Genomic DNA, 8,618 nt, shown 5'->3' with positions numbered 1-8,618 from the left:
TTTAGCCCTGTCTGTCCCACTTTCACGTATATGTGCATATGTGTGTCTGTATGCATTTGTTTTGGAACCAAAATTAAGTTTAAAACATTAATTGCAGACATGCGCTACTTTTCTTGACATATTTTACTTAAAAAAACACTTTCTTGAAGGATAGTCCATTATATCTGTATGATACAGATGAAAAACCAGAAAATTAGTATTAGTAAAATATTATTATCTAGCTCTGTGTAGTGGTGCATGCATGTAATCCCAGCTACTTGAGAAACTAAAGCAGAAGGATAACAATTTCAAAATCAGTCTGGACAACTAAGTGAGACCCTTTCTCAAAGCAAAAAAGGACTGGGTATGTAGCTCAGTGATAGAGTGCCCTTGGGTTCAATCCCCAGTACTGAAAAAAAATAATAAAACATTTTTATCTAATCTATAACATTGTTTGCATTTTACCAATTATTCCAACGATGTCCTTTACCACCAAAACAAACAGCCCAGGTCATATATTGTGTAAAGTTATTTCTCTTTGGTTATTTTCATCTAGAATAAATCCTTTTTCTACCAAAAGATGGGTACTTTCCAATTATGTAAATGCCATATCAACCCATAAAGTTTTGCCTGACAGTTTTTATCTGAATAAATTACATATGCTCCTCAACTTATAATGGGGATCTGTCCCAACAAATCCATGGTAAATTGAAAATATTATGTGTAAAAAAATATACTTTTTGGTCTTTGGTCTATTATGTACCCCAATGTCTCATTTTACAGAGGTTGGTCTTTTAAGCAGTGATTGGTTCATGATTACTTGGACTTCATCAATGGATTAATCCACTGAGTAGATCACTGGAAGATGGAACCCAGATAAAGTAAGTAGGTTTCTGGGGGCACGTCCTGGCAGGGTTTATCTTCTCTGAAGTCCCGTTCAATCTCTTTATCTCCGCTTCCCGGCTTCCATGAGCTGAGCAGCTGCCCTCTGTCATGTCCTTCTGCCATGACGTTTTGTCTCACCTCAAGACCAGAGCAATGGAACAGGTCAACCATGGGCTGAGTCATTTGAAACTGAGCCAAAATAAACTTTTCCTCCTTAGTTGTTTATGTCAGGCATTTTGGTTATAGTGACACAAAGCTGACTAACAGCACTTAATACATCTAACCCATCAAACATCATAGTATAGCCTCACCAGTCGCAAACTTTTTCAGAACAATGATCGTAGCCTACACTTGGATAAAATCATCTAACACAAAGCCAATTTTGTAATAAAGCATTGAATGTCTCATGTATACACATAGATTCACAGTTCAAAGTATGTGTTCTATTGAATACATGTCACTTCAGCACTATAAAAAATAAATAAATAAATTGAATCATTATAAATAGGAGACCATCTGTAGTGTTATGATAGTTGCCAAATAATGGTTGCCCAAAGGATCATCCTAACTATACTTTTTCATAGACTTTCTACTATATGAAAGAGGTCTTCTTCCCCTTTATTGCCCTATATCTAAATGACATTCTTACAAATTGAACACAAGTATATGATACCTATCTTGTGGAGTTGTTACCTGGAACCATGGTACACAATGGTCACTAGGACATTATCTTCTATTGAAGGAGAAACATTTTCTTCTTAGGTGAGGAGACACAATAATTATCAAAGGAAAATCCTTTCTCTATGGTAATTTATTTCCAATGTTTCTCATAACCCTGAAAACTAACTCTATGATTCCATATGGCCATCTCAAAACTGTGGACTAACTCATGTGTTCAGGGAAAAGGAGTATGGATAGAATGACCAGTTGTGAGTGTTAGATTACATACTAGGCATGGACATGGACCAAGCAATAATAGGAGTTTTTCTTCTTTTTGCTTTAGGGGCATGGGAAATAGGTGGCATGATCAGCAATATTCTTTAAGATAGAAATTCTATACCTAAATCTCACTATTGAACTCAGGGTTAGCCATGATATCAATGGAATAAATACATTTACATCAGAATCTCTGGGAATACCATTGACTCCTGTTGGACCCACACTCTGTATATTAGAACACAAGGTGAAACCAATCCTGAATCCCACCACTTCAGCATCATCAATCTCACATAACATGATTACTGCCATACAATGAACATGGATATTACAATGCCCTCAACTATTGCTCTCAGATACATTTCATGTTTTCTTCTGTGAGAGCATTTCTGCTACGTTCTGAGAGGGAAACAAAATCAGTTTCTCAGGGCTCTGTTGCAATCACATCAAGTGTCCCATTGTCCATTTCTTACAACACTTGGTTTCCTTTTATACTCTTATAACACCCAGTGCCTTTTGGAATTTCACATATTCTACAGAACATAATTGCCTTCTACTCTAAAATACTGAGAATAACTGAAGTCACATAGACTGAGAACATAACACTTTTAAAACATGGTGACTTTGCCCATTAAATTTTTAACATTAAACCTTTATGGTTTTCCCTAAACTGATACCTGTGAGCAGATGATATAGAACAACCATGTAAAACTCCTGTATGTGAGCAAGAAACAAGCACCTAAGCAGTTTTGGAGCATCTATCAGGTATAGGTAGTGAGTGGTGTGGGTTACCATGATGTAAGATCAAATATAAACTAAATCAATGCTGTAGACTGAAGAAGATTTTGACTGGGAAGAATACAAAGCCATAAACACTGCTTAAAGTCATACATGTGGGACACCCTGATAATAAGTTAGAATGATTGTACTCCATTTATAATTGATGTGACCAAAACACAGAATTCAAAGGGAATTGAAATTAGGTTAAGTATATCCTGTAATATGTGATGTTATTCAATGGTTATATAAGATCAACTGTTCTGAATAACAGTTAGAAACATACAAGAAGAGACCCTTGATTAAAACATGGGCATTCTGAGGTCACCACTGAAAATTTCTGAACATTAAAAAAAGGAATACCTGAAATATCTGTATCAAAGAAAGAACAATAATTCAATAGGTAAATTCTAGGTTATAGTAACCTAATACCGATATTACTCACAATTGAATTATAAATCCAGACTCGCTGTTAATGGGTTTTGGGTCAACTGTTGCCTCCTGACAGGGTTGACACCAAAATTTTCTACTTTTCCTCACGTTACTCTGTCCATATTCCTACCTTCAAGAACCACTAGATCTCTCACATAATTTTGGCAAAAGCAATTTGACTGAAATTATATCATGTACTAGGTCCTATGAATATTGTGAATATTATTTTACTTGGAATGTTATATATGGCTAGGAATTTTTATGGTTGGTAATTTTTTAGGTAACTTCTTGACTATAGGAGAGAACCCAAAAATACCACAGAAAGAATGAAGACCATAGGTAAGGCAACTCAAAAAGTGATAAATACAAAATTGTGGAGGGAGGAATTATGAATTCTTAATTCTTTGGACTGTAGCACATAACAAAGGAATATTTCCTACTTGTATTTTAATTTCTTCCTGAAAATTTATGAAAAAATTATATTAATGAAGATTTTTATGCAGTTTAATATTATAGGGATTATATTATTTGACATATTTTACACATTTATTGAACACTATAGCCAAACATAACTTATGGTGCAATAGAGATTAGAGAACACATATTTGGCTGGGGATGGAGTGTGCCATTGGTGTTAAATCAATTTGTGCTCTGCCTGGAAGAAAGGCCAGCAGCATGACCTGATGGGTGATCCAGGCAGCTCTCCCTAGGTTGCCTGGCAACAAGCTGACTGAAGTCAGTGTCTTGATTTTCCAATCCAATAGAGGAGGGAGGGTAAATGAGGATGCTACTGATTCTGGGTTTATAGGAAAAGAGATCCAATATTCTTTTGCACTCTTAATTTGGTTCAATACTAATAATGCCAAAATTCTGTTTTGATCTGCAATTTGATACCTAAGTTTATTTATATATTTTATTACTTAGAAATGAGGAAGTAATCAGAAAGACGATTGAGTAGGCCCCCTAAGTATATATGATTACATGATTCTGTTCTCAGGTTGTTATGATACTTCACACAACCAAAGAAGTCTAAAGGTAAATGGCTCAATTTATAAAATAGCATTCACTAACTTTGCTTAAATATTATCCTAACTTCAACCTAAGGTGTATAAAGAAACATCATGAACACTCTCCAAATACATGCCAAGCCGAACTTCATTTCTTAAATCCAAGAGAGGGACGAATTCTTTATAAATCCCCAGAGCCTATTTTAGTGACTAAGAAACTCCCCAAGAGAAATTAGCATCTCCCCACTTCTCTTGCATCTTCAGAGCAATCATATTACGACATGAAACTAAACATAACACTTTTACTTTTTTATACTCCCACTCTAGGGCTCATCTAATAGGTTCACTGTTTTTCAATAGCATTTATATTTTATTCTATTATAATCCACTCTCTCTCCCAGTTGCACCCTCTTATTTCACAGCCCAATGATACCTCTAAACAGCTATCCCACTCACTGATCCAGTCTGTCCAACTGTCTGTCCATAGTGATTCATACTAAATTTTTAGAGTACTTTCTCCATATATTGCTCACTAACAGTGCTCCACAGCCCTCAGTATGAGGCACAAACATCACAGAAAGGGCAATATTTCATGAGGACTTTCTAGTTACATGCCCCATATGTGGAACTGATGATGTTTCCTGAATTCACAGTTACAAGTGTCCAAGAGTGTTTGATAAATGCCTCCTGAATTCTCCAGACCATACTCTTCTCTAATAGTGTCTGTTGCAGGATCCCAAACCTCAAGAAGTGTGCACACCTAGTTTGAATGCACCATTACTAATGGACTTCCCTCAGCAGCATAATTTAGAATGAGAAAAACAGAAATGATTTGGTTTCCCAGTCACTACTTCCTTACTGTGTGAACTTGTGCCTGTCTCTTCAATTTCCTCAACCTGTTTCCTCTCTTTTAGTTAGGAATAGTAACATTTTCCTCGTGTGGATATTGTTAGAATTAGGTAACACTTATTAAGCCCCTAAAACTGAGAGGTGAAACTGTCAGTTTTTAAATAATTCATTCCTTTCTCACTCCTTCCCATAAAAGGTATGAAATCCTTGCTGGATCTGAAAGTTTTAAGCATTTAGCATACCTTTAAATGACAGATGATCAAGTCAGTGAAATATGTTGACTTGAAAGCAGAATGAAGAGTACTAGAGATTTGGTAGGTAGTGTAGTGGAGACTGCAAGAAGGGAAGTTGTATTTGATCAGTGAATACTATGTACATGTAGCAAAAGAGTATATTGAACTCCATTAATATATTTAATTAATATACATTTATAAAATTTGAAAAAAAAAAACTATGGCATTTTTAGAAAATCCAAGAGTTTCTGTGAAAAAGAGATCTACCTGGGATCCAATCAGGGGAAAGGAATTATTTCAGAGAGAAATAAAGTGATGTTCAATATGAAGAGTGTGTGCCAGCCGATAAGAGAGATTTGGTCTTCCAAGGACTCATGAGCCCATGAATGAGATGGGAAGATATGAACACCAGAGGATTGGCACTGTGGCACTCCTGCACCTGCAGGATGCTGAAGCCAAGGCACAAGGTATCTGTGTGGGTTCTAATTACGAGTGTCAGGTACAAGAGTCTAATGGAATAAACACTTGGTGTCAATACCAACCTAAATACTAGGGTTATATGTAGTCCTAAAATCAGTAATACCAAAAACCTAGCAACTTTACTGTTCAAAATGAGTTACTATTTTATATCTCCCAATGGAAATGTGAGCCTCAAGGTATTTGATGTTCCAGTATTAAGGACATTTGGAATGAACTGCTTGGTCCTTGGAGCTTCAGAGGTTTTTATTATTAAACCAAAATTCAGAATTCAAGTCTTTAAACATGACACCAAGTACTCTGATAATGCATTCTAATGGATCGTCATGAAAAAATATTTACATCTATTGTCTGGATGAAACCGATTTTCTTGAGCAACAACTTGACTTTACAAAATCCAGTCTATATAATGACATTAATAAATTACAAAAACAGATGCTTTGATTTTCAGGCATTATTATAAAGATGTTTCTACTGTAGGTGACTGCATTTATCTTGCCAGGGATAGTGGTAACATTGATTTATTTACATACATCAGAAATTATTGAATTTTGTGGGGCACAGTGGAGAACATCTATAATCTCAGAGGCTCAAAGGCTGAGGCAGGAGGATCATGAGTTCAAAGCCAGACAGCATTAGTGAGGCACTAATCAATTCAGTGAAACCCTGTCTGTAAATTAAAATATAAAATATGGGCTAGGGGTGTGGCTCAGTGGCCTGAGTTCAGTCCCCAGCACCAAAAAAAAAAGAAATAAGAAATTAGTGAATTTGATGCTCTTTTTAAAGTAACACTAAAATCACTTTGAGTATTTATAATTAGTAAATAATTGCATGAAATAAATGTCATCGTGAGTATGATGTATGAATTAGGAATATTCTGTCATAAAGTATCAGTATTACACTTAAGATTTTATTTGAAGTTGGACCTAGATTAGTTCGTTATAAATGTATATGTAAATTTTAGGGTAACAACTAAAAATTGTTTAAATAAATATAATGAACATATTAACATTGGGGATAAAATGAAATCACTTAAGATGCTAAATTAAACAAGAGAAAGAAAAAATCATATAAAAAAATCTATGAACAAATGCAGCAAATTGAAAATACTTGAAAAACATAGATGTTCACCGAATTTTATCAATACTACTTTAAATATTAATGATCCAAATGGACTATTTAAAAGACAGAGTTTGCCAGAGTGAATAAATAAAAGATGTAACCAGATGTTACCTACACAGAAACTGCTTTAGTTTTTAAGTTTAGATAATTTAATCAGGCAAAAAAAATTATGGCAGCAATAATCAATCAAATCTGGAGCAGCAATGTTAATTTCAGACAAAACCAACTTCAGAAACAAGGAAAATCATCACACATGAAGGTGACCTTACCTAAATTAAAACCAGAGAAAGGAAAATCCGGAATACATAATAATCCTAAATGGATATGTACTTAAGAGAATTTCAAAATATGTGAGAGGAGAAAGAGTTTGCATGCAGTTAATTCATCGTGTGAGCTTTTTCTTGGTTTTCTTTTGGTCAACTAGATATTTCATAAAGCAGATGGACTGTTTTCAAAGAAGTATGCGTTGAGTGGGAACGGGAACAGCAGATGCTAAGTGATTCCCAGAGTTACTGTGTTGGAGCTGGGTTCATAGGCAATGTACTGAATTAAGTCTGTATAAAGCAGGGCACTCTCTATTCAAACTTCTGGACTCAATTCAAGTGGAGTAAGGCACTGGATACATGTGGATACATGTCAACTTCAGGACAATACTAAGCCCTGACTTAAAGCACATACAATATACCTGGGGAGTTTGTTAAGATACTGACATCCATGAAGTAGTCCTTGGTGTTGCCTCAAATTCTGCATTTCTTATAAGCTTCCAGGTGACCCTACAGCCGTATTCCAGAAGTCACACTCAGTCATAAGCCAACTCAGAAGAATTTTTTGGGGAGATTAGACTTGGTGATGCATTCACCCATGTCCTCCTAATGTCAATTTACTTAATAGCTATACATAACTCAGATCTAGAGGACCTACAACATGAGTGAAAAGTCCTGAGTCCCTGCTCAAATGCTTGAATATTCAACCTGAAAATAACAGAGTTTTAGCACGATACCTCAGTGTTACAGATGGAGATGTAAAGCTCCTAAAGGGTCGAATCATTTGCCCATCCTAGGACTCTACAGGTGTGTGTTCAGGATGCTAACCGTGGATTCCAGACTGCTGTGCTTTGCTTGTATATTTTAACCAAATCAAGCTACAGGAGAATATTTGGGGACAGGATACAGTGTGACTAGTGGGCACATAAGAAAACAAGAGATAATAGAACCAATGCAGGTTCAATGGCCACATTTATAAAAGACATACACAACAAAGTATAGATATATTTGTATTAATATTGATACAAAAGTGATTTTAGGGTCCAATATATCAAATATGTCCTTTCCACTGGAATACGGTATGTGAGACATGAGAGTAAGAAGCGATTATGGTGGAAGTTCCATTCTTCCTCTTATGGTGAGAATCCAGGTCTCAGTCAAAACTGTATCACTCCTCCTCTTTCTCCATTACACTATATCGAAGCCTGATGTAGAGTTCTTATGGACTCAGAGAAGGTTTCCACTTTAACCCTCCTGTAAGATTTTTAGTGACTAAGGAGAGATGTCTCCAACAATTATAACTCAACCCAACTTGCTTAGGCAGCAGAGGCATGTACTGTAGGCTAAAAAAACTCAAGAACAATCCATCGAGACCTTTCCCATCAGTTCTAATGCTCACCTGTCTCTCTCTTTGTGATCTTGAAGGTACGTTGACTCTGAAGTTACCTTTCAACTCCTTGTAAGAATGGAATTTCAAAGTTTATGATCCCGTGAAGTATACGAGATGAAACTGAATAGATGAGGATAATGCAGATTATCTAACTCAGTTATTTCCTACTGTCAATGCTATAATCATTACATCCGTTTTTCTTGTAATCATTTTGGAAAGCCTAGGAGAAAGATTAATTATTGTGTATGAATATTTTGAACTTCTCTGA

This window comes from Sciurus carolinensis, chromosome 11, assembly GCF_902686445.1.
Source record: "Sciurus carolinensis chromosome 11, mSciCar1.2, whole genome shotgun sequence".
Taxonomy (NCBI): domain Eukaryota; kingdom Metazoa; phylum Chordata; class Mammalia; order Rodentia; family Sciuridae; genus Sciurus; species Sciurus carolinensis.
The sequence above is the reverse complement of the archived record's forward strand: the minus strand, read 5'-3'. Positions refer to the sequence as shown.